The 24,265-nt window shown below is 49.1% G+C and overlaps 1 protein-coding gene across 10 annotated transcripts in view; it reads right to left on the reverse strand.

The window, feature by feature from the left end:
• Positions 1-24,265, reverse strand: part of CMKLR1 (chemerin chemokine-like receptor 1) — a 224,620-nt gene that overhangs the window by 23,300 nt on the left and 177,055 nt on the right. Inside the window, exon 2 of one of the 10 annotated variants that reach the window (XM_063614383.1) lies at positions 17,565-17,777. The exons of 8 other annotated variants lie outside the window; for them this stretch is intronic. The gene's annotated coding sequence lies outside the window, so the exon portion shown is untranslated. Of the gene's footprint in view, positions 1-7,795; positions 7,860-17,564; positions 17,778-24,265 lie in introns of those variants that run through there. One more of the 10 variants, XM_063614384.1, reaches the window with a different exon arrangement.

The following is a 24,265-nucleotide window of genomic DNA, read 5'->3' on the forward strand; positions in this document are numbered from 1 at the left end:
AGTTGTCCCCACCTGTGCATCTGTCCGCACCTTGCACATTCACAATGCTACCTCATTGACTTGGGGTACTCAGAGACTCCAAATCACCCCCCTCTGCACAGTCTCCACAGGCTGGCCAGACTCCCAGGACAGGGGGGCTGTAGAGGCCTGTCTAGCCACATGGAGCTTTGAAAAATCCCAGAGCCCTGAGCTGCCCCAGGGTCCTCCTGCCTAGGCTGCCAGCCCCGAGCACAGAGGCCTTGGAGTGCTCAGGCAGGCTCTGGCCCCTTGGAATTCCCTGGCTCCAGTCCAGGCAGCTGACAAATGGACTGGCACCACTGCCAGCAATCACGATGGTGGAGTATGAGATCCCACCGTGTTCCCAGGCACAGGGAAGGAGGGGCAGGCTGCCCTTCCTTTTGACCCCGTCACCAGGCTGTCACCTCTCCCAAGGCAAAGCCCAAGCCTTGACCTAGGAGGGGTCTTGCTGGAAAAATTGCCCCCACTCTACCCCACCCCACCTTCCATGGAAAACGAAAAGCTGCTTGAAGACCAGAGGAAATTCTAGAATCCTAAAAGTCATTGCTGGAGAGGCTTTAGGCTCAAGGGGTCTCGCACCCTCATCTTACAGGAAAAGGGAAGTGGCTCAGTGCAGCTGAGAGCTTAAGCCTCGCTCAGTTACAGCAAATCCACATGTGAATCCCAGCTTGGCCCTTCCCATGCTATGTAATCTTGGGTTACTAAATCACAGACTCCTCGTCTGTAAAGGGGGCCAATGTAAAGATTTCATGAGATCATATATGTAGGGTGCATAGGGTGACCAGTTGTCCTGGTTTGCCAGACACCAAGGGGCGTCCTGGGATGCAGAATGTAAAGTGCTCAAACTGGAATGTCCCAGCCAATCAGGGCCCGCCGGTCACTCTATGAACATGAAGAGACTGGCTCAAACAAACGTGCCCTTTGGCTGTTATGTTTAAAGAGAGCTATGTCTGGAGTCAGCTATCAGTGAGTTTGAAACCCCCACCAGTAGAACTTCTAGAAAGACTTGTCAAGTCATTGGAAAGATCTTCCTTTTTTTCGCTACACTGACCTTGAGCAACCTGCCACATTCATGTCAGTGTTGGTATAGGCCCCTGGAGTCACACAGGACGAGCCAGCCACCTCCCTCCCCAGGCAGCAGCCACTTCCTCCCTTTAATCTCGGCCAGCACTTCCTCTGCATCATTCTTAACCCCTTGCCAGCCGACCCCCACCAGGCCAACCGAGCTGCTCTCCTGGGTTGGGGAGGGGTGCCACAATACGGTTTTGCTGCAGGCTTGTCGATTTTTTATTTTTGTTCACTTACATATTGGCGTGATGCAGCTGTGGATGGCGGGAGGTTCAAAAGAGGCTCACTTACACAGGGAACATAAAGTGAAAGAATGAAGGGAAACATGTGTAGAGACAGAAAATGGAGCCACGGCTAAGGGTGAAATGCAGGGGATACAAAATGTCCTAGATGCTGACAGTGGCTGGACCATACACTGGACCCCCAGCTTCCTGAAAGGGGGACCCAGTTACATGAGTCACATGCTCCTTGCTAAAACTAAACCCACTCAGGGGAATGGCAAGGCCTCCTGATGCTGGGAGCAGAAGGACTGTCTCCAGAAGCCTGTGGAGAGAAGACATGGGGGGATCTGATCACGGAACCGGGCCTCCAGTTCCTGAATGTTTTAAGGGAGGCTTCAAACACTCACTGACGGACAGCACTGCCCCAAACTGCAATTCAGTAAAAGCTGCTTTTCCTAGATGTGACTGTGAGTTTCAGTCTACACATCCAGGTGTATGCACTGCTGGTGTAATCCAAAGAATTTTCTAGAATATCTGAGAAGGGGCCTGAACTGTGGCCTTTAAGTCACTCTCCCTGATATTTTTTCAGAACTGAAGCCTTGGTAGCAGTAGCAGTGATAAGTGGGACACTACTCTTTCATTCTTCCGCCTCCCTTTTTAAGATTTTATTATTTTAATTTTTGGAGATGAGGTCTTGCTATATTGCCCAAGCTGGTCTTGAATTTCTGGCCTCAAGCTATCCTCCCACTTTGCTTCCCAAAGTGCTGGGCTTACCAGCATGTTCCATCATGCCCAGCCAGAGGGACATCGTTCTCCATGGCCCAGACTCGAACACAGCCTTTTTTTTTTTTTTTTTTTTTTTTTTTTTTTTTTTTTTTTGGGATGGAGTTTTGCTCTTGTTGCCCAGGCTGGAGTGCAATGGCACAATCTCAGCTCACCGCAACGTCCACCTCCCAGGTTCAATAGATTCTCCTGCCTCAGCCTCCCAAGTAGCTGAGATTACAAGTGTGTGCCACCACATCTGGCTGATTTTTTATTTTTAGTAGAGATGGGGTTTCTCCGTGTTGGTCAGGCTGGTCTCAGGTGATCCACCCACCTCGGCCTCCCTAAGTGCTGGGATTACAGGCGCGAGCCACTGCACCCAGCCCGAATACAGTCTTTCTCCACACCCGCTGGGGGTGGGCCTGGGGCATCCTTACACTCACCTATCTGTGAACATATTTTATGAAACAGACAATCCTGACAAGGACACACTTGATACATAGGTGGAGTGACCCTCCATCTTGGCTTGCCCACGACAATCCCTATTTATGCTTCTTCTCATGCTCCTTTCATTCTCAAAGTGCCCCAGTCTGGACAATAAATCCTACAGTTTCCCTACTCGTAGATCACTCCCTCCTCTGGCCTAGAAGCTCCTGTGTACTAGCCTTGCCCACCTACTTGTGCCAGGCCCTAAGCTAAGCACATGTCCTGTGTCATTAAATTCCCATAAGGGTCCTGTGAGGCAGGTACCACCATGATCCCCATTTGACAAATGAGAAAATGGAGACTCAGAAAGGCTGCGGCTGCTGTTTCAGGAGGTAGCCATGTGCCAGGAACTTTCCAGGATTTAAACACCAGCTGGTTCTGCACAGATGGCTACTTTCACTACCTCTATTTTCCAGATGCAAAGACTGAGCCTTAGTTCACTGATAAGAGGGTGGCTTACCAAAGCCCCTATGGTTTCAGCCAGGAAAGGACCACAGAATGTCCAAATTTCAGAGTCAGCTTCCTTCAATCCAGGCTCATGAGCTGTGGGTCCCTGGGCAAGTGACATGGCCTCTCTGAGCCTTGATTTATCTCATCGGTAAAATGAGGATGAATCTTGCTGCTTACTATTGGGTGAGTAAGGAGCAGATGCAGGACCGGCACTTGGACCCTGCACCTCAGCCCAGCTCTTACAGTCTAAGAGGAGGGGATGTGTTCCCCCCAGGAAGTTCACAATCCTCAGCAGAACCAGTGCATACTTCATGGAGTCACTGCAAAATGAAAATGCAGCCCCTTATTCAAAAATTACCGAGAATTCAGGACGGCAACTGCCAAGTGTTAAACCAAGTGCAGGCCTTCTGCCTTCTGAGCCCTGTGTGGCTCAGACCAGTGGGTCACCAGCCTGAGATGCTGGCCCTGCCCCTCAGCTCTAGGGAATTTGAGAGAAGAGCCCTCTTCACTTCAGGCCCCAGCAGGGCAGGGGCTTGGTGGGTGGGTAATCTTAGGAGGGAGGAAGGAGCAGCACAGCCAAGAAAGAGCAGAGGAACAGAGGATGACACCTCCTCAACGTAGACAGAAAGAGAGGGGGAGGAGGGGCAGGGAGAGGAAAGCCAGCAGGAAGAGGAGAGACGCACAAGGACTGGAAAAAGGCAGACGGAGCGGCCAGGGCAAAGCTGCAAAGTGGCAGAAGAAAGACGAAGGCAGGGCGAAGAAAGTCCCCAGGAAGAGAGACCCAGAGGCAAGAGGAAAGGGACAAGGCTAAAAGGAGTCTTCTGCCAACCTCTGAGAAGGTTTAACAAGACCCAATGGAGCCACCCGGTGTGGGCAGGGAGGGGCCCCATGAATAGCTGTCCTCCTGGGGTGAGGGCCATTTGCTGTTGCATTTGCATACATTTAAAAGCACAGGAAAGGCAGTGCTGGGGATTTCCAAAATTCCCAAAGATCGGGAGCTACGGGCAAGGTGTCAACCCCATAGCAGAAATGGGTGGGGCTTTTGCTTTGGGAGGGAAAGCCACACGCACTGGTTGGAATCGCCAACGGGAGCTCAGTCACAACTCACTGCAGCCTCAACCTCCCTGGGCTCAAGTGATCCTCCCACTTCAGCCTCCTGAGTAGCTAGGACTACTACAGGCATACACCACCACACCCCACTAATTATTTTTGTATTTTGTAGAGATGGGGTTTCGCCATGTTGGCCACGCTGGTCTCCAACTCCTGGACTCAAGTGATCCACCCACCTCAGCCTTCCAAAGGGCTGGGATTACAGGCATGAGCCACTGCACCCAGCCTCAATGTCATTGGTTGATTTTAACAGGAAAAGGTGTGATTTAACACGCAGCCTGTTTGGTGGTGGGCTGGAGGCAGTGTTTGGGAAGGTCCTGGCAGACACAAGATGAGCTAAAAGCCATCCCAGGCAGTTCTCTTCATTGAGCATGGGTTTCAGTCATTATCTGCTCTAGAGGTTCTCTTCATCCATGGTTATTAGCGTCAAGGAGAGCCCAAAGAACGCATTGTTTTCCCTACAAACATTTCACCAAGAGCTCAAGGGTACTCTTGGAATGAGATGGCAGGTCCACTATGAGACATAGGTATTGACTACCCATGGCCTCAGGAGGTCACCAGGAGTGCATCACAGTCACGAGGATGATGTGGACACTGGAGGGAGGGGGGGCTCTGTGTAAACCCCACAGGACTCACTCAGCTGGTTCAAAGTGGGCCAAAGATGGCCTCATTCTGACATCAAGGAAAGCCGTAGTCAGCTGGACAATAAATCCAGCTAGTTTGAAAACCCCAAATGTGCTTATGTCATAGTCAAGGAGAAAATAGGAATGAAAACCAGGGGCCTTAGAGTTTACAACACACATACTATTCACATAATAACACTGTTAGCCTAATGGCCATCCATCCACAATTCTAATAGGCTTTTTGAATTTAAATTGCTGACCAGGCATCACAACTCCATCTAACTGGTGATATTCAAACCATCTAGAACTATAGAAAGATTAGAATGAAAAATCTTGCTCCTACCTGCCACCATCCATCCAGTTTCCACTGTACCCACCTCCCCATGTTAGTTCCTCATGTCTCCTTCCAGAGTTTCTCTGAGGAAATACATTCTCTTTTCATTTCATTTCTCTCATTTTGCATAAATGGTAGTATACTAAACACACTATTTTGCAACTGGCCTTTCTTGCCTAACAATATCTCTTGGTGATGATTTCTTATTAGTATATTCATATGTACAAAGCATCTTATCCTTTTTGATAGCTGCATAGCATTCCATTGGTAGATTTGCCAGCATTTAATTAACTAGTCCCAGGGATGGGCACTGGAGTTGCTTCCAGTTTCTTGCTGTTGCAATGTTATAATAAATCATTGTGTGTGTTACAATGTTACCATTAACTACATATGTGTATCATTTTCCACATATTCTTAATAGAGTCTGGAGTTCTCAAGCCCTGGTCTTTTATAATGAGCAAATGGGCTTTCAGCACTCCCTTTGCACTGACTGTGCTGTGTTTTGATCCATCAAGAATATCCTTCAGAGCCACTTAGACCTTCAGTCCGCATAGAACCTGGGGCATGTCTTTAGCACGAAGTCTGTCTCGTGGGAAGTCAGAGAACCTTGGTTCTTATTCTAGCTGTACTGGCTGTTCCAACTCCCTGTCCTCAGTTTCCACATTTATCAAAGGGAAATGACAATTGTTTGCAGGGTCACTGTGGGGATCAGGGATCAGAGAGAATTCTGTGGATACCTGACAGTATCCACAGTGTGAGGGAGATTTCTGCCTGAGGCCTCCTTGTCACCCCAGAGGGCAGCTCTGTACTCTCTGGGTTCCCAGAGAAGATGCCAGTCAGGCTGGAGGAGGGAGTCTCCGCAGAAAACAGAGCAGCCACCCGCCAACGGCAGGTTTCCAGTGTGGTCCCTGATCCCATAGCATCCGGAGCCTAAGCCCGCAAGGAGCCATGTTCTGGAGGTGGCTTTGGTGGCCCCAAGCAGCCCTGAGAACTGCCAAGTTGAAGCTGCTTTTATTCTGTTTTAAAATAAAACAGTGATCACATTCCCAAGGTGTGGAGACACCCCTCCCCTCCAGGAATTAGTCTCAGCTTTCCCAGCCACTCAGGAAAGAATCCAAAGGAATTTTCCACCCATGGCTTATGCAGAGCAAATCCTGGTGGGCAACAGGGTGCCCACCTCACTTCCAGGCAAGAGTCCTCATCTCCCTCTTTGTAGCACTCACATCTTCCCAACTTGCCTCCCCTAGGGCTCCAAGGTGCTGACAAAGAGCCTTTGTCTCCCTCTTCCTGGCCTCCATGCCCTTTGCCAAAGAACCCTGGCCATGACGTCTCTGCTGAAGCAGGTTTCCAAGGCTCATTTTGTAACCATGAGCAGAGATCTTTGAAACCGCCGCCTCACTGAGCCATGAGAACCATCACTGTCAACCCTCAGGGTCCTCTCCATCCCTTACTTTGCCCCAGCCTCCCAACAACATTGAGGACCTCCCCTACCTCACAGGTGAGTAAACTGAAACTCAGAGAGGTCAAGCACCTTGCCCAAGATCACACAGCTAGAAAATGGAGGAGCTAGGACTTCAACCCAAAAGCCATGTTCAATGTGTGATGGTTAAGGGTATAGGTTCTGAAGCCAGACCACCTGAGTTCAAAAGCCAGCTCTGTCATTTACTACCTGTAAGACCTCTTTGTTGCTTAAATTCTTTCCTCAGTTTCCCAATCTGTAAAACGGAGCAATACATGCCTCACAAAGTACATACGTCATAAATAGTATATACCTTATAACGTTAGTATTAGGATACAAGAGAAGGAATATAAACAGCTAGAACAATAATACGTGGCCCATGGTAAGTTCTCAGCATATTATCCATTGTTATTATTGTTGCTGTTGTTGAGTATAATTATGAATCTTACCATTATATGACTTGGCCTCAGACATAAATGCGGCATGATTGTAAGGGAGTATGGTTTAAAAACAAAACAAAAACCTCCTCTCAGAATTTCTTTCACACTGAGGTATAAATATCTGATGACATATTACACATTTCTCATTCTTCCATTCAATAAACCTTACTGAGCACATATTACCTGCCAGGTGTCAGGCTGGGAGATAGAATACAAAGATATAGTTCCCACTCCCAAGAAACCCAAAGCCAGGTAAGGGCGACAGACGATGAGTAAATCATGACAGAGTAAGCCCAGGGCTAGGGGGACCTGTTGGCATAGTATCAACTCCAGCTGCCAAGTCAGGGAAGGCTGCCTGGACACAGCGAAATTTGAAGGACAAGCAGGAGTTGGCCAGTGGGCACCCCAGGCTGAAGTAACTTCAGAGGCACAAAAGCATTGCACTTTCACATGATACAGCTGGAGAAGAAGGTTGTGAACTGAGTTGGGATTTAAAGCTGTGATGGTGGAAACTCAGGCACTGTGTGGAGTAGAGGTAGAGTTTCAGCCAGAACATATGGACCCTGGGGTCTCTAAAATCCCAAAGGGGTGGCATGACTAGCGGACGAAGTCCTGAGCTTCCCTCCCCAAGCTCTGGGAGGTATGAGCCAGGTAAGGGGTGCTTTCTCTTGAGCGCCAGCAGGAATCCCAACCCACTCCAAGGATCCGGGACTCAGATTTAACATCCCAGCCCTCAGACTGTGAATACTTCTCCCCCACATTTAGAAAGAGCCAGAAGTGCCAGTCCACCTCCCAAGCCCTTCATATAACATATACCTGATTACCCAAAAGCAAAGATTTATCCTTCCTTCCCTCCTTCCATCTTCCCCTCAGCCTCTTCCTCCTCCATGTCTCCTTCCGTGGGTAGAATGACAGACACCTGTTCCACTTTGGCCTTCCTCTCCCCAGCTCCCACCCTCCAGGAACCTGAGCCAGCAGCTTAGGACAAACCAGGTCCTCAGGTCACACCCACATCCACACTGGCTCCACCCACCCTCCTGCTTATTCATTCACTCTACAAGAGGAATAGAAACTGGACCCCAGAAACTCCAGCACAGCCATATTCAAAGAAACACAGTCCAGCAGCCAAAAGTGCTTGTAGACCTTTGAAATTTTTACTGCCGCTTCTCAAAGAACAACAGGATGGTATTGTAGTGGATGTTTTTGGCACCCAGTCTGGGTCCTCTTCACTAGCAGGGTCCCCCATCTGCCAGCTGGAGGGAATATTAGATGCTAACAGCTCACAGCTGCCCTCTCCTCCTAAGAATTGCCGTCAGCAGAGCAGGAGCTGCCTCTCCCTGGCTGCCACAGGGCGCAGTGCTCACTCCAGAGGTCCCCGTGGGATCAGACTGAAGCTAGTCTCACCTGAGGCCATAACCTCACTAACCCCTTCCCTCATTCCCCTTCTCCTGAGAGCAGAGCTTGGACTGGAGGAGACAAGTGAGGCACTTGCCTTGAGTGCAAACTTAGGGAGGAGGGTTGCCAAAAACCTCACTCATCCAAAAAATAATAATGTAATGCAACATTTTTTCAAAATCAAATTTACAGCTATGCAGGAGGCTAAGGCGGGCAGATCAATTGAGCCCGGGAGGTCAAGGCTGCAGTGAGCTATGATCATACCACTGTACTCCAGCCTGGGTGACAGAGTGAGACCCTGTCTCCAAAAACAAAATAATAAATAAATAATAAAAATTAATGCAAAATATTGCATGATGAGCAAAACATCAAAATAAAGATGGGATCCCATCCTGCACTTTCATGTGCCTGCGTCACTCACCACCCCCTAACTTTGACTCTGCCGGAGAGCACACCCTAACACAGAACGTGCACCCAAATCCCTGTCTCAGGCTCTGCTTCAGGGAAACCCAATCTGAGACAGGATCCAGATCAGAAGCCACTGCAGGGGTTCTTAGAATGTACTTTGACTCATTCCTCTCCTCTGTATTCCCGGATCTAAGAGATCCTGATGCCCTTCCCTAGCTCCTCCCGACACAGCCCCCTTCCAGCCAAGGCTCTCTCTCTGCTCACTGCCCTGACTGAACTGGGAATTGATCACATATGGTGATACAGTTTGAATATCTGTCCCTCCAAATCTCATGTTGAAATCTGATCTCCAGTGTTGGAGGGAGGGCCTAAGGGCAGTGTCTGGGTCATAGGAGTGGATCCCTCCTGACTGTCTTGGTGCTATCCTCCAAGTAATGAGTGAGTTGTCTATTAGTTCCCACGAGAATTAATTGTTTAAAAGGAAGAGGTTGAGGGGAAGGTGGAAGAAGAAGGGAGGGGAGAAAGGATAAATCTTTGCTTTTGGGTAATCAGGCATGTTACATGAGGGGCTTGGGAGGTGGGCTGGCACTTTTGGCTCTTTCTAAATGTGGAGGGAAAAGTGGTCACAGTCTGAGGGCTGGGATGTTAATTCTGAGTCCTGGATCCCTGGAACGGGTTGGAACTCCTGCTGGCGCTCGGGAGAAAGCACCCTTTACCTGGCGCATACCTCCCAGGGCTTGGGGAGGGAAGCTCAGGACTTCGTCCCCTAGTCATGCCACCCCTTTGGGATTTTAGGGAGACACTGGGGTCCATATGTTCTGGCTGAAACTCTACCTCTACTCCACACAGTGCCTGAGTTTCCACCATCACAGCTTTAAATCCCAACTCAGTTCACAACCTTCTTCTCCAGCTGTGTCATGTGAAAGTGCAATGCTTTTGTGCCTCTGAAGTTACTTCAGCCTGGGGTGCCCACTGGCCAACTCCTGCTTGTCCTTCAAATTTCACTGTGTCCAGGCAGCCTTCCCTGACTTGGCAGCTGGAGTTGATACTATGCCAACAGGTTCCCCTAGCACCCTGGGCTTATTCTATTAGTTCCCACAAGAACTGATTGTTTAAAAGAGCCTGGCACCTTCCTTTCCTCTCTCCCTCCTCTCCTCATGTGATGCTGGCTCCCCTTCCCCTTCCACCATGAATGGATGCTCCCTGAAGCCATCACCAGAAGCAGATGCTGGTTCCATGCTGTTTGTGCAGCCTGCAGAACCATGAGCAAAATAAACCTCTTTTCTTAGTAAATTACCCAGCCTTGGGTATTCTTTTATAGCAACACAAAAAGGACTAAGACACATGGTAATCATTTCATCCAATTGCCACAGCTGGGCACCTACTATGAGCCAGGTGCATTCTCCCCCTGCAATCCAGCCATGGATCTGGCAGCAGATACCTTTCCCTCCAAACCTCATTCTCTCGAATTCCCCCTTCAGCCAGACAGTGCCCATCTGAATCCTCCACTGAGCTCAAAGAAGCCCAAGAGACCAGCTTAGCTCAGTCAACTTCACACCTTGGGATTTCATGAACTGGTTACATTTCCCACAAATTTTTGAGACTGTCATAGAGTTGCCACCTTTCTACATTTGCCAAGTAAGGACACTGCAAAACTAAAACCATCCTTTACCATCACCACCACTTCAGAAAAGAAACAACACATTCATACCCACAAAAACAGGTGAGACACACACTCATCTTTTTCAGTTGAAAATGTTTCACTTTATGAAAAGCTTACTCTGCTATCTGTGATTTTCCCTTTTTTATTTATTTATTTATTGGCTTATCTGCAGACTGGTAAAAATGTGGACACAGATCCGCTCCGGTGGGCTGGGGTTGTCAACCCTTCTGTTTGACATTGGGGGAAACTAAGACCCAAAGGACAGCTTGCCTTCCCCATTCAAACCCTAGCCCTTGAATGTTTCCCTGAGGGAACCTGAGGAATGAACAAGGTGCAGTGGAGACAGGAAGGCTGGGTTTTAGTCCTAACTCTGCTCCAAATGTTCTGTGAACCTGCACAAGTTTCTACCCCTCTCTGAACCACGAGGCTGCAAATCTTTCAGATGACACTGAGCTGGAAGTTGCCATCTGGTCCAACGTGTAGGACTTGGGGCACAGTCCCTGCCTGAGCTCACAAACAAGCTTGGCTGGAGAAACAGGACTGGATGCCAGTCCTCTTTCTCTGATATCCAATCTAGCGCCTCAGTTTCCTCTTCTGGAAATGAGTTCTTTGATCATTGCCAACTCCAGACTGCCACACAGTGGCACAGGGGCCAAGGGAAGAGAACTGGCAACAGCTAAGCCACCTGGAGGAAGAGGCTGGCCCCACAGCCAAGGACCTCTGATAGGAGGCACACAGGACCACTTCCAGCTCCAGAGAGACCAGGGGTCTACAGTCCCGGCCTGGCAGGTCCCCTCCCTGTCAAAGACCCAGCCCAGGCCAGAGGTCTAGGGCTCCAGCAGGGAGACCCCAGAGTTTACATCTCTGGGAAAAACCAGGCATTTACCTGTCCCCAGTGGAAAGGTACCTGGGGTCCCCGGTGACGACTGGGTTCTTGGTGGTCTCTTTTCTGGGAGCTGGATGTGATCACACTTGTTGCAGAACAAGCACATCTCAGCTGTCCGGGAAACATGGCCTGGCTGCCCAGACACAGATGTAGGGGGGCAGATAGAAACAGGGCTCACCAAAGGGGCATCTTTTCAAGTGTTGTAGTGAAACCTGCCTGGATTCAAGCCCTGGCTCTGCTGCTTACCAGCTGTGTGACCTTGGGCAAGTCGCTTAACCTCCCTGTGCCCCTATTCCCTCCAATATACAACGGAGAGGTGAGGGGAAGAGGATCGTATCATGTGGGAGCACTCCCCTCAGACCTGAAAATCCATGAGTTCTCTACTGCAAGTTTCTCCAAACAAGCCACGCAGACAGGAAGCCAGAGCACAGACGAGGCGCCTCTCCCTGGAGCTGACCCAAAGACTTCCAAGGGGCTCCATTTTCATCTTTAAATGCATGGGCCTATTACGGCGCTGAAGGCAAAGTTCCCAAGCTATTTTTTTAAAGCATGTGCCCTCAGAATAATTGTATGCAGTTTAAAAATAAAACACATGGCCTTGAAATAATTTTAGTGAGGGTTTGGTTTTCCCTAAGGGAAAGAGATCCTATTCCCTGAGGGCTGAGGGTGCACCCTTCTGCTGTTGGGCTCACTTGTTCATTTCCTTGCTAGTGTTTACTGAGCACCCACAATGTGCTGGGTGCAGAGGTGGTGGGTGGCCTGAGCACGCTTCCTCCCACAGCCTCCAGTCTGACCACAGCCGGTCCCAGAGGGAAGAAACCAACAAGAACCCTGTCAATACCCAGGGCCTTGAGAACCCTCCCACCGGGAATAAGTGCTTGGTTTTGCCCAAAGTTGCTGCACTCAACCTCTGGAAGACCACAGCTGGTTCAGAGCACTTGCTACAGAAGAAAGACGGCGAGAAGAAAAGGAGGAGGTAGAGGGAGACGGGGCAGCAGAGACGGGGCAGCAGAGTCGGGGCAGTGGGAGGTGCACTGAGAGGACAGGAATCAGGCAGCCTGGAGTTGCCCCCAGCATTCCCAGAGGGTTTCCAGACACCACCATCCCTTGAGGAGCCAGAAGACACCCAGACAAGCCTTATGAGTCGTTCTGGAAACTTGTCTTGGGGGCCTGCCTTGGACTGTGGCTTCTTTCATTTCACCCCTGTCCACTCTCGATCACCTGAGAGGATGAAGATCAGAGCCACGGAGCTTCTTACTAAATCCACATCGTGGCTGGGGATATGGGTAGCTGGTAACAAAATAGGTCAGGCTGCACACTCACTAAGCGCAGCCCTGTGTAGACTCCTGGCAGGTGCAAGGCAGCTTGCACCCCTACTGTTATCAGCCCAATTCCAACTTCCCCAGTGGGTAATAGCTGGCTGTGGCAAATACCAAAAATATTTAAATAGCTGGCTGTTGCAAATACCAAAAGCAAGAAAAGAAATAAAACATACCCTCCCACAGATCCATCTCCCCCTGCCCCACCCAGACAACCCTATGAGGCAACATCATCCTTACACCCATTTTACAGATGAGGAAACTGAAGCAATCAAGCAAGGAAGTCAAGGAATTTGAAGCCAAGCCACCAAATTCCAGAAGCTTTGGCCGTCTTGCCATCCTGCCTCTCTAAACACACCTGGATAAAATGCACTTCTACCCACACCAACACAGCCACCAACACCACATCCTCTCTCAGTTCTCACTCCCACTCCCTGCACAAGGAGGGAAGGAAAGTGAGTTGAAAGACAGTTTTACCAGTTCCGCAGAGAGTGGCAAGGACCCCAGGCTCCTCATCCAGGGCACGGGACATGTTGGGGTAACCACTCCTACCCCCAGGCTCTGTCAGAAAAGCTGGCGGGTGGGAGGGCAGTGTAGACATGAGTGTGCCAAGATTGGGACACTCACCTCCATGACCTCCCAGGCCTGCCCTATTTCTCTGAACTCTGCTAACGTGCAGCTTTGTCATTTTTTTTAAGGTAATGCAATTCTGGCCATTCTGTCTACAAGAAAAGGGAGGAACAGAGAGGCCCCAGTGGAGGTGCGAGTAAGTTGGAACTACAAACTTCTCCTAAGAAATTGACTCAGTAGTTTTCTTTCCTCAGGTCCTTGCAGCAGAGGAAGCTGTGGCTTGCTTGTCTCTGAGAAGATCCCCAACCAAAAGCTGCCCCTTCCCTGTGCTTACGGCCGCAGCACCTGAATGTCCCCCACCCTGAGCACTCTCTGCTGGCTTAAGGCATCCTGCTCCCAAACCCTCCACTCCGGCAAGCTATCATCAGTTGCAAACACCTCAGTGTGAGTGAGTTTATTGCTTTGGTTTCCAACTGGCCATCTGGATGAGAACAGGCTTCTGAGGCAATGGGCCATGGCACCGATGAGTCAAGCCATGGACGATGAAGAGACAGTCCCATCATAAAGGCCATAATCGGCCGGGCGTGGTGGCTCACGCCTGTAATCCCAGCACTTTGGGAGGCTGAGGCGGTTGGATCACGAGATCAGGAGATCAAGACCATCCTGGCTAACACGGCGAAACCCCGCCTCTACTAAAAACACACACAAAAAAATTAGCCTGCCGTGGTGGCGGGCGCCTGTAGTCCCAGCTACTCGGGAGGCTGAGGCAGGAGAATGGCGTGAATCTGGGAGGCGGAGCTTGCAGTGATCCGAGATTGTGCCACTGCACTCCAGCCCAGAGCGAGACTCTGTCTCAAAAAATAATAATAATAATAATAAATAAATAAAATAAAAAAATAAAGGCCATAATCAGTATAGAAAGAGTCTGCAGCAGAAGAAAGGCAGAAAGGCCTGGAAATCACAGGGGAGGATTCATGGACTCTGGAGAAGGGGACTGGGAGAACAGGGTCAGCCTGGGCGATGTGGCCTTGGGCACTCAGCTGATGTCTTTGAGCCTCAGTCTCTGAGCCTCATCATGCACAGGAGAAAGCTGGCTGCTAAGGGGCTGGGGGCTAGAGCAGAGGAGGTGATTGCAGAATTCAATCGCATTTCAGAAAGTATTTCCCAAGGGCCTGGCATGCACCCTGCCTTATTTTAAGTGCAAGGAAGTCTTCAGTATGCATCTTTTACAAGGGATCTACTAAGCACTGGTCCCACTGCTATGTGTTTTTTCATGGATTCGCTGATTTAATCCTCACCACACAACTCATGGCAGATCCGGTCATCAACTCTAATTTATAAGTGAAAAAACTGAGGCTGAGAGAGAGAGAGAGAGAGAAACTGATCCAGGATCACCCAGCTGGTAATCAAGGGACTCAGAATTTGAACTCAGGTCTAACTCCAAACATGGAACTGTAACACGATAGAACCCACCAAAGAGCAAAGAGCTACAGCTGCTAGAGGGTGGCTGCCTTTCAAAGACAGAGAGGGGGGTTGGCTAAGAAAGATGTCCTGAGGCCGGGCACGGTGGCTCGTGCCTATAACTCCTTCACTTTTGGAGGCCAAGGCAGGAGGATCACTTGAAGCCAGGAGTTTGAGACCAGCCTGGGCAACATGGTGAGACCCTGTCTCGATAAAACATTTTAAAAATTAGCTGGGCATGGTGGCACATGCCTGTAGTCCTAGCTAACTTGGGAGGCTGAAGTGGGAGGACGGCTTGAGCCCAGGAGTTCAAGGCTACAGTGAGCCATGATTGCACCACTGCACTCCAGCCTGGGCAACAGAGTGAGACCCTGTCTCTTAAAAGAGAGAAAGATGTTGTGAATTAGAGAATGAAGGAGTGAGTGAACACACATCATCTCTCTGGGCCTCCGTTTCCCTGGCTATAAAATAGGACTGTTTTTCCCACTGCCCACACATCTGATGAGTGTCTGTGAAGCCAGCAGGTAGGTACTTGGCTTATAAATAGCCTGTTGTGATCAGCCGAGAGGTAGGACTGGTCCCAGAGGACAATCTTGGAGGCGGGAAACAGGACTGGGCAGCAGCCCAGCCTGAACTCCACGGGTGAAGGCTACCTGTCCCTTCAGGAGGTGGAACCAACACAAAAGGCTCTTGGAAGGAAGAACGAGGAGGTGCAGTGGGCTTCCTGGGCCCCAGGAAAATGTGAAACACCGGATGGGGTGGGACGGGGCTGAGAAAGCGTGGATCAGAGGCCAGCCTTCCGGGACATGGAGGATGTCTGGGGTCCCAGCCTGACAATCTCCTCCCAGGAGACCTGTCAGAAACCCTGTGATGGGGAAGGGAAGGTGTCTCCCCACCAGCTGGCCTCACAGGCTGCTCACAGCAGTTCTCTCCCCTCCCCAGACTCGTGTTTATGATTTCCTGATTTCCTTCACATCTGAGGCTTTTCATGGGAGGAGAGGGAAAAACAGTAAAAGAAAGGCCTGTTTAGGCCAGACAGGGCCAGCTTCCCCCGGGAGAAGTGAGGCCAGCAAGTCAAAGTCTCCACCCAGTCCCTACCATGTCTTTTGGCCAAGGCAGGAAGCTGAAAGGGAAAAGCTTGGAACGAAACTATGACTTTGGCATTGCCTACAACCGGCATTTCTTAGCCTTTCATGGTTCAAGAATGCTGATCTCCCGCATCCCTTCCCCACCAGGCCAGCCCCCTGACACCAAGGCCACGTTTTATTTTTTAGCCCCAACCCCGGGCCACACGTGACCTCGTTTAAGCCCCACAACACTTCAGTGAGGAAAGCCCTTTTAAGATCCTCTTCGTAAAGTTGAGGAAACTGAGGCTCAGAGCAGTTAAGCAACTCTTCTGAGGCCTCCCAGTCAGCATGCGGCTGAAATGGGTTTCAAAAGAGGTCTGGAGAAAGCGGAGCAGCTGCCTCTATCCACCCGGTGGCCATCCCTTCTGACTCAAGGGAAGCCCTTTTTCTTCATGACCTAAATCCCTGACAGCTGAAGAGGCCCCCTGTGAGTTGAGTCTGTCATAAAAGAGACCGAAAATTGCCTGCACTCCCTGAAGACCTGTTCTTGATGTCAGTCAGCCGCACTTCCCCATAGCTAGGAGGCCGGGGGGCCCTTTAATGCCCAGCCTGGATTAGTCTGGCTGCCGCAGCTGGTGGCCAAGTCTGCCTCTCTCCAGTAAAGACATCACCAAATGGCCTTGGGCAACCCAAAGGTGCCATCTTAAATCAACTCTCCTTTAGGATCAAACCGAAAGGAAACACCTCATTTCCTCCCAGCCTCTATGCCTAGGTCCATCAGCAAGTCCTGGGAGTGGTGGGAGGGGGTCCCACCATTCAATCGAGAAAGCCACCAGTGGAGAGAAAGATTCTCTTCTCCAAGCTGGTTTATGGGCCAGACAACCCATGAGATAAAGCCACAAACCAGCATGCCCACTGGAATTTCAAATTTAATTAGCTTCGGGTTGTCTGGAATCTTCCATTGTCCAAATGTTCAAATTTAATCAACTGAGTTTGGAGAGGGCAAGGGTTGGAGGCAGCAGGATGCTGTTCCCATGAAATAAAGCACATTGGATCACCTGGAAAATTGGGTGGGGCCTTCAAGGCCCTGAGGAGCATTCTGACCCCCTCCTGCCATCCCTGCTTCCTGCCCACCACGCCAGACTCCCTGCACTCATCATCTCTGGATCCATGTTCATGCAGCTCTCACTGCCTAAAATCTCTCTTAAGTCTAGCCAACTGCTTCTATAGGCAACTGAAGGCCAATTCACCCTTTGAACCCAGCTCGAATACATGCTTCCTTCTCGAAGCACTATTTCCTGGCTTCCCCAGTGAAAGCTACCTCCACTTCACTCCTGCAGTACTTTGCACACTAAATGTATCAAGCAGGCATAAATGGGAGGGTATTTAACGATAAGCACTCGATAAAAATGGCCCAGTAGTCACTTACTGTTCTGAATGGATGATGAATGGAATCATCATGGGTGACTGTGACCTGTGAGCAACATTTGTCCCAAGCACCCAACATTAAAGCCAACCTTCTGGCTAGATGGGCCTCCACTCTGTCTGTTTACTCACCTGTCTCCCACTCAACGGGGAGCTCCCCGTATCCCATGCTCCTAGCACACAGTTAGTGCTCAGTAAATGCTTGTGAAGTGAACGGAGGTTCCTTTAAACAAATCCTTTTTGAGTTTCAGTTTTCCCATCTGAAAAATGGGAGTGTAGACTAACTTAGGGTGACAAATGATTATCTCAGATGGCCACTGTCATTCATTGTTTTAAGATGAAGATGGCAGACTGTCTTTAAAGAGAGACTCTAACATCCCACCCTGCCCCAATACTCACATGTCACACCTCCCATCAAGAAGTGGACTCTATTTCTCCTCCCCTTGAATCTGCACTGGCATGGTGAGTTGCTGTGACCAACCGAAAGTGGTAGAAGTGATGCTGTGCTAGTCCCAGCCTAGATCTCTAGATGCCATCAGCTTCTGCTATCATTGTTGCAGAGCCCTGAGCCTCCTGGTAGAAAAATCCAAGCAGTTCTGCTGGAGAGATGGGCTACATAGAGAGAGAGAGAGAGAGAGAGAGAGCTAGAGAACGCACAAGTTCCGGGATGTGAGATCATCTTATATATCCCAGCCCCAGTCAAGCTCCCGGCTGAATGCAGCCCATGAGTAATGCAGTCAACACTATGTGGAGCACAGATGCACTGTCCCTGCAGAACTCTGCTAAGTTGCGTAATTATAAATGAATAAGTCAGTTCAAGCCACTAAATTTGGGGGTGTTTGATCCACAAAGATAAATGACAAAGACATCTGGGCTCAACTAGAGGAAAAGTCATGACTGATGTGTGACGTCTGCCACAGCACATGGTAAGGGGTGTGGACTTCCATCCCTGGACTAGATCATGTCAAGGTCAGTGCCAATTCAATTCAATGCCAATTCATGATTCTTCTGGGACCTTCTAGAAATGCAAGTTCCAGATTCAGAGGGAATCCATCCACCATCAGAGAGAACCCCAGTAGGGATCCAGTGTGGACTCTGGAAGGATTAAATGAACCAATGAGGTAGCCCCTCTTGGGGCATATAAACAGTGACTTGGAAAGAAAGTAGAGCAGTTGGTAGCAGGACTGGGAGCAGAAAGAGGTAGACACAGGAGACACTGAGCCCCATTGATAGTAGAACAGCTGAATGGGGGCTGCAGGCTCTTGCAGCCTAGGGGACAAAGATAATCCATCCCTCAAGCCAACTCATATCCCGAGAGCCTTCCAGGTCAAACACAAGCCTGGCTGGGCAGCTGGCACCTTCTCCCCTCCCAGTTAGCATCCACATCCTCAAAAATGAACCTCCTTTCTTATAGGGAGGAACAGAAGGAGCCCTCGTGCTCCTTGCAGCCCGTGAGCCAGACAAGCATGTCTCCCTAGCATGGGGCAGAGACAGAAAGCTTCTCATAACTAGAAATCACCAGTACCTGGGATGGAGAGACTCAAGCTGGGAAGTTAAACTCCTGGGGTATCATTCATTCATGTTGAGCCTCCTACCAGGTGCCAGACACTTAACTCTTGCTATCTCCTTCCATCCTGACAACTACCCTATGTACAACATGCTGCCATCCCCATTTCACAGATGGGAGAATCCCCTTGCTCAGAGTCAGCAGGTTCATAAGTGCAGGGACTTGAACACAGTCTAAATGATGCCAAAGCCTGGTTCCTGGGTCGGTCCTGATAATCACTGAATACTCCCTGGTAAAGCCTCACTGGTTGCTAACACTTGCATCCATTCTAATTGGTCAATACTCTGCTGAACCAACTGTCGATAGATGGCCACCTGAACTCCCAATATCTAAATTCGAAATTCAAGAAACAATCAGATGCAGACCAATGTCACTGTTAGACAGAATAACAGATCCCCAAAGATGTCCACATTCTAATCCCCAGAACCTGTAAATATGTCATCCTACATGGCAAAAGACACTTTGCAGATGTCATTAGGAATCTTGAGATGGTGGGATTATGCTGGATTACCCAGGTGAGCTCAGGGTCTTTAAAAATGAGACAGAGAGACAGGGGAGTCAAAGCGATTTGATGTGACAAGGACTCAACCTGTGGTTGCTGGCTTTGAAGGCTGGGGAAGGGGACCGTGAGTCAAGGAATGTGGCAGACTCTAGAAGCTGGAAAAGGAGGGCAAACAGATTCTCCCTTAGAGCCTCCAGAAGAGATGCAATCTTTGATTTTAGCCCAGTGAAACCCATTTGGGACTTCTGACCTCCAGAACAAATAAGATAATAAGTTTGTGTTGTTTTAAGCCACTCGGTTTATTGTTATTGTTACAGCAGTAACAGGAAACATATACACTTGCTACCTGAATTCTTACTTCATATAACACTCAGGAATTCATAGATTCTGATAACTGTTCAAACCATTTCAGGTAACAAAGGATGGGCAATTGAGTGTCCCCTGCCCTTATTCCCCACCCTAAGTCATTTACTGAGCACCTACTCCAGGCCAAAGAACATGGCAGACACTCTCTCAACAGTCCTGGACAGGAGGAAACGGAGGCCTAAAGAGGTTATATGTATGTGACTTGCACATGCTCACAAAAACAATAGGTGGCCGGGTGCGGTGGCTCACGCCTGCAATCCTAGCACTTTGGGAGGCCAAGGCAGGTGAATCACTTGAGTCCAGGAGTTCGAGACCAGCTTGGGCAATGTGGTGAGACCCTGTGTGATGGTTAATACTGAATGTCAACTTGACTGGATTAAAATATAATAAGTATTAATCCTGCTGCCTGTGTCTGTGTGGGTGTTGCCAAAAGAGATTAACATTTGAGTCAGTGGGCTGGGGAAGGCAGATCCACCCTTAATCCGGTGGGCACAACCTAATTAGCTTCCAGAGGCTATAAAGGAGGCAGAAAAACCTGAAAAGGAGAGACAGGCCTAGCCTCCCAGCCTCCGTCTTTCTCCCATGCTGGATGCTTCTTGCCCTCGAACATCGGATTCCAAGTTCTCCAGTTTTGGGACTCAGACTGATTCTCCTTGCAGATGGCCTATTGTGGGACCTTGTGATCATGTAAATTAATACTTAATAAGCTCCCCTTTATATATGTAGAGACAGAACCCTAAAAGAACCCTGACTAATACATCCCATCTCTACAAAAAATACAAAAACTAGCCAGGCATGGTAATGCATGCCTATAGTCCCACCTACTCAGGAGGTGGAAGGATTACTTAAGCCCAGGAGGTCAAGGCTGCAAGTGAGCTGTGATCATGTCACTACACTCCAGCCTGGGTGAGAGAATGAGATTTTGTCTCAAAAACTAAAAAATAAATCAGTAGGTGTCAAACCCAGGATTAGAACTCACATCTGCCTGACCACAGGGCCTGCCCTCTTCTCACTACAACATACCCTCTCCCCATTGACTTCCTGTTTCTCTGACCCCTGATTTCCAGGAGGAAAAACCAAGTGTGCTCACTGTTGTTTTTTGTACCCATCTCCCCACCCACCCACCTCCTTGCACAAGAGCTACCCTCAGCAGGAACCCAGGGCTGGAATCTGAGGACCCAAGTCCTATACCCCAAGAAAGCAGAACCGATTCCGACATTCTGCCTGGATAGCAGCTGACCTCCCTGCTGAGTCAGCCGCTGGTACTTCCAACATTGCCAGAGACTGTCTATGGTGGAGACAGCGAGGCCCAGGGCACTCTCCATCAGCAGAGCCCAAGACCTCCTTGGGGCCAGACATGGAGACAAGAGACTGGCCCAAATGACATTTTCCATTCTGGGAACCCAAGATCACAAGGCACCAGACACCCAGATGTGCAAAGGCCAATTTCAAAGCTCACTGTCCCAAAAATAAAAATAGAAATGCCTTCATTGAACTGACCACGTGCTGTACTCAGTGCTTGATGAATATGGACTCATTTAATCTCACCATAACCCTGACAGGCAGGCACTCATAGCATGCCCATCTTATGAATGAGGAAGCTGAGGGCCTCAGGAGGTTAAAGTCCAGAGCTGGGATCTCAACTCTGGAGCACTTGGATCTGGGATCTATCATCACCACAGTGTGATACCAGCCATCAACATTTCTTTCTTTGATAGCACCATGTAGAATTACTGCCTCTTGATTCCATCTGACAGTGCAAGGACTTCTACTTTTTCTCAATCATACCTGTGTCCATTGCTACAAAAATCTAGAGGTTCTAAAAAGAAATAACTGGTTTCCTGCTATCGCCTGAAATCAGCATGTCCTGAGTCCAGCAGCAGCTCAAAGTGGCTGCCAACAGCAGGGGCTCCTCACTGCATCTCGGTCCTGGCCTACGGCCACCTCCTCAGCAGGAGGTATGGAAAAAGTGCTGGGCTGGAAGCCAGGTGTTTCAAGTCCTAATCTGGCCAAATGATCTTGGGAATGTCACGTAACCAATCAGGGCCGCACTTTCCTCATCTCTCAAATGGGTTCCACAAGGGTAGGAATCCTGCCTTTCCATCGTTCTTGCCCTGTGGAGAGCCAGACGTGTAGTAGATGCTAATAAATGTTTGTTGAGTGAATTAATAAAAGTATATGTTACAAGTTTGTCTCTCCTTCCCTGAGGGCCTCAAAGACAGGAAGCAGGTCTGATTCATCTCATTTTCTCACAGTGCTGCAGCTGTTACTCCCACGTGCATTTATTCACACAGGAAATTGCTCCCATGCACCCACTATGTGGCCAGCCCAGTTGAAGCCTCAGTGTCTTCCAGGACCACACAACATCCTCATGTACTGTCCCTTCTCTTTTACACAGCCAGTGGCTGTAATACGTGGTCACACTGTACTTCTGCACCCCAGGACCTAGGACAACCACCCAGCTGCGTTACAGTCAGCAGCCTTGGCCCATTCTGGGGAGTTTGAGCATGATTCTTGGGCTTTCACTTCCCTCATGCCCAGCCCTGGGGGAGCCCAACCCAAGGAAAATCCCGACTCTAACCACACCATGTACACGTACATGCACACCAACATTCAAATGTGCAGTGGGGCCCTAGGACAGGAATAAGATGTTTTTCGTTCAAATCCCATTCTTTTGCTATAAGCTGTGTGACTTTAGGCAAGTCCCTTTACCTCTCTGATCCTCATTTTATTCAGCTATAAAATGAGGGTGATAGTCCTGAGGCCTTTCCATGTAGGCTTGTAGGGAGATTCAAGTAGATAATGGATATAAATACCTTTGGCTTAATAACCTGCAACATGCTCTATCAAATCATTATTCTTATTTCCTTTTTCCAGGGGGAAAAGAGAATGTCAGTTGCCTATGTTTCAGAAAAATCCATGTTTAGGGGCCTGGAGTCTGGAAATTTACTTAGTATATTTGATGGGAATTACCTTGAGGATAGGTGATGTTGTAAGTCCAAAATCACCAGGTTAACTAAGATTGACTAATGAAAATGTAGACTTAGAATCGAAGAATGGAAGCAACCCAAGAGGTCACCATATTTGTGATAGAGACAGGTAGCTGTCCACAAAAATTCATTCTCCCTGTCCACAATACACGACTGTGGCTGGGAAAGAGCTGCTGTTTGCCAAGAACCTCATATCCTTGTAATTCCATGTCCTGGCCTCCTTTGCAACTAGATTGGCCACATGATAGTTCTCATGTGTGAGTGGAAGTGATGTCTGCTGCTTCCAGGCCAAAGCAGATAAGCAAATATGCCACCTCCCTACTTTCTTTTGTCTTCTGCACCTGGCTGCAGACAATGAGGATATCCCAGGAGAGAGTGGGACCACCAGATGAGTCACTGAAGTACCACGAGGAAGAGGACCACCCTCCATTCACAAATACTTGCCTTATAATAAAGCTCCATTTTGCTTCAGCCCTTATGCCTTTGGGGACCTATTTGTTACTGCAGCTACTACCCTAGCTGATACATCATTCGACCTCTTTATTTACAGATGAAATTACTGTGGCCAGAGAGTGAGAGTGCCTTGCCAAGGTCACACAGTAAGCTCAACAAATGTCTAGAACTTTGGTCTCTTAACTCCTTGGAGTAGAGGAGTTGCAGTTTCCTGCCTGCCCCATGGAGCTACAAAGATTCTTAGAGGCCCTTCAGCAACAAGAATGAGATTTAGTGGCAGCCTGGAGTCTTCCACCTCTGTTTCAACGAGAATAACACCACTTTTATCTGTTTTCAAATTACACTTCCCCATAAGACTTTCATTTGTGGAAAGGATTCTGCAACTGAAAATAATTTCAAAGCCCCCATACTGGGGGATTGCTAACACGATCTGACTTTCTGTGGTACTATAAGACAAAGTTTCGCTTCTTCTCTGCCAAACCTTCTGGCCTCAACTGCTGACACAGAACATGTGGATTCACAGAAGTACATGAATATTTGCTTAGAAAGGAAAAAAGAAACCTCATTGTGCAGCAAAGAACCCAAGACCCCAGTGTGAACAAAGGGCAAAAAGGAAAGATTTTAAGTGCTCTAAGTTGGTGGTTCTCAAGTTTTGGGGTGCATCCGAATGACCTGCGGTGCTGGTTCAACATGCAGACACTGAAGCCTCATCCACAGAGGTTCTGATTTCCAAACTGAAGCTTTAAGAAACACTCGCAATTGGCCGGGCACGGTGGCTCACGCCTGTAATCCCAGCACTTTGGGAGGCCAAGGTGGGCGGATCACGAGGTCAGGAGATTGAGACCATCCTGGCTAATACGGTGAAACCCTGACTGTACTAAACATACAAAAAATTAGCTGGGTGGGGTGGCGGGTGCCTGTAGTCCCAGCTACTTGGGAGGCTGAGGCAGGAGAATGGCGTGAACCCAGGAGGCAGAGCTGGCAGTGAGCCGAGACTGCACCACTGTACTCCAGCCTGGGCGACAGAGCAAGACTCCATCTCCAGAAAAAAAAAAAAAAAGAAACACTCGCAATTATTCTAATGCAGGTGGTCTAGAGATTGCACTTTGAGAAGCTCTGAGTCTACTTCATAGCCTTGCAACTGGCGGTAACGACTGCACCCGTGTGGTGTAGCTCAAAGAGAATGAAATAAGCTTTTGGTTTTCTTGTACATCAGTGGGAA

Source organism: Symphalangus syndactylus, chromosome 13 (genome assembly GCF_028878055.3).
Source record: "Symphalangus syndactylus isolate Jambi chromosome 13, NHGRI_mSymSyn1-v2.1_pri, whole genome shotgun sequence".
In the NCBI taxonomy this organism is placed as follows: domain Eukaryota; kingdom Metazoa; phylum Chordata; class Mammalia; order Primates; family Hylobatidae; genus Symphalangus; species Symphalangus syndactylus.